Source organism: Schistocerca piceifrons, chromosome 7, assembly GCF_021461385.2.
Source record: "Schistocerca piceifrons isolate TAMUIC-IGC-003096 chromosome 7, iqSchPice1.1, whole genome shotgun sequence".
Lineage (NCBI taxonomy): Eukaryota > Metazoa > Arthropoda > Insecta > Orthoptera > Acrididae > Schistocerca > Schistocerca piceifrons.
This window is the reverse complement of record NC_060144.1, coordinates 509341417-509343567: the sequence shown is the minus strand read 5'-3', so window position 1 is coordinate 509343567 and position 2151 is coordinate 509341417. Positions and strand designations below refer to the sequence as shown.

Genomic DNA, 2151 nt, shown 5'->3' with positions numbered 1-2151 from the left:
GGTCCATTGTCATCTTCCATACAGTGACGATCTGGCCACATCCAATTTTCATCTGTCTCGAAAATTTAAAGAACAACTTCGAGGACTTCACTTTGATGAAGCGGTGCAAGCAGAGGTGAGGTTACGGTTCCGTCAACAAAGTCTAACATTCTACAGTGACAGTATCAACAAACTTAACTGCACCTCGTTGAGATTATTGTGTTCGTCGCCAGAATGACTATGTTGAGAAATAACATGTAGACAAGAAGCATAAAGATGGAGAATGTTAATAACTTCTGCTTTAAGAGTTTTTACATAAAAATTCGCAAGCCTTACTTTTCAGCATGCCTTCTTATTAAACGATTTAAATTTTTGTTTTGTAAACAGAATAAGGCAATATTAGTTAGACATTTTAATTTAACTTTCTGGGGTAGATCTTTTCAATAGATATACTTACGTCCCCTGTCCTTTCTAGATCCTAACTCTCTCATGCAATTTACAACAGATGTTGGCTAAACAAGCAGTGTAGCTTCTGATATCACTTGCATAAACAGGTAGAAATTAAAAAGTCATTGAGTAAATACTTGAAGCGAGCTACAAGACTAGTAAGTGAAGAGGGAATTGAGTAGTTAAAGATGTATTTCCTAAATACAGACTTGAAGGATGTCACTTAAAAATGTATTGCATTCAGCAACATAGACTCCATTTACCTAAAAAAAGTGTTTAAAAAATTTAATAAACTTCAATTCCACTTTTTCTTCCAAATGTTAGTTGACATACGGAGATCAACTACTGCTGTTACTGATGATGACATTTCTTTTCCCAGAGAAGATCTTCACGACCCAGTGACATTCGAAACACTGGCTGAATTGCTTGGTAAGTTTCTCGCGTGTGCCCAGGTCTAAGCAAGCAACCGATTTCATGCGATGTATCCAGCGATTTATCGCTCGACAGCTTGGGTGTGTGTGTATGCTGGGGCAGGGTATGGAGGCGAGGGGTGGGGGGTTCAGAACAGTGAAAGCCAGAAAACAATACTGCTTCTCGTTACCGTATACCACCGTTTATAAGGAACATGGCAATTGGAAATCCCAATAATTGTTAAATAATTGTTAAACCCATTGTGTAATACGAGTTTAAGTGTCAAAAACTCTCAAAGCTGGCTACATTCAAAGTGGGATGTGATCTGGATAGAGGCCAAATGTGATGAGTGAAGTCCGCAGCTCGTGGTCGCGCGTTAGCGTTCTCGCTTCCCGCGCCCGGGTTCCCGGGTTCGATTCCCGGTGGGGCCAGGGATTTTCTCTGCCTCGTGATGACTGGGTGTTGTGTGATGTCCTCAGGTTAGTTAGGTTTAAGTAGTTCTAAGTTCTAGGGGACTGATGACCATAGATGTTAAGTCCCATAGTGCTCAGAGCCATTTGAACCATTTTGATGAGTGAAGCTGTTGTGGTTGGTTGAACAGTGGAAGGACGAATGTTCAAGATGACAACTGATATGTCCATTCATCTGTAGTCAGAAACGAAATGGTGCAGGAAAACTACAAAAAAAAAATATTCATAGAAGCCGGCGTTCAACTATATTTCATGTTACAATGAAGTGAACACCCTTAGCTGCTTACAGGCGTTGACATACGTCAACGGGGACAGATGTAAATGTGTGCCTCGACCGGGACTCGAACCCGGGATCTCCTGCTTACATGGCAGACGCTCTATCCATCTGAGCCACCAAGGACACAGAGGATAGCGAGACTGCAGGGATTGATCTCTGGCACGCCTCCCGCGAAACCCACATTCTCAACGTATTGTCCCGCACTACATTCGTAGTGGCCCCGCTCATTCTACTCATTACTCGCGGCACGTTGCCGATTCCCGTAAGAGTTCGGGCACTGTTTGTGCATTCCCACAGAAGAAGAAGAAGATGGTGAAGTGGCCGGTGAGCCTTAACTATATATTTACTAAGATGGTATCTGTTCTTTCGGACATGTCCACGTTCTGTCAGGAGGAGAGAGTGTGGCTAACGATTTTCCGAACACTAAACGAATCTAGTGTGTGTATACCACGAAACGTGAATGGAAATCAGTTATGAAGCTTGCTGTGGGAAAGTAAAGACACTGACATGGGGACCGCGCCTACTCGGCATCACTGATTTCAACCAAAATTGTGGTGTATGCCGGGC

At 42.9% G+C, this 2151-nt stretch overlaps 1 non-coding gene across 1 annotated transcript; it reads right to left on the bottom strand.

Annotated features, from left to right (window-relative positions):
* Positions 1–1633: 1633 nt before the first annotated feature.
* Trnat-ugu lies at positions 1634–1707 on the bottom strand. The gene has a single exon. It is a non-coding gene; the product is annotated as a tRNA-Thr (tRNA).
* Positions 1708–2151: the final 444 nt, after the last annotated feature.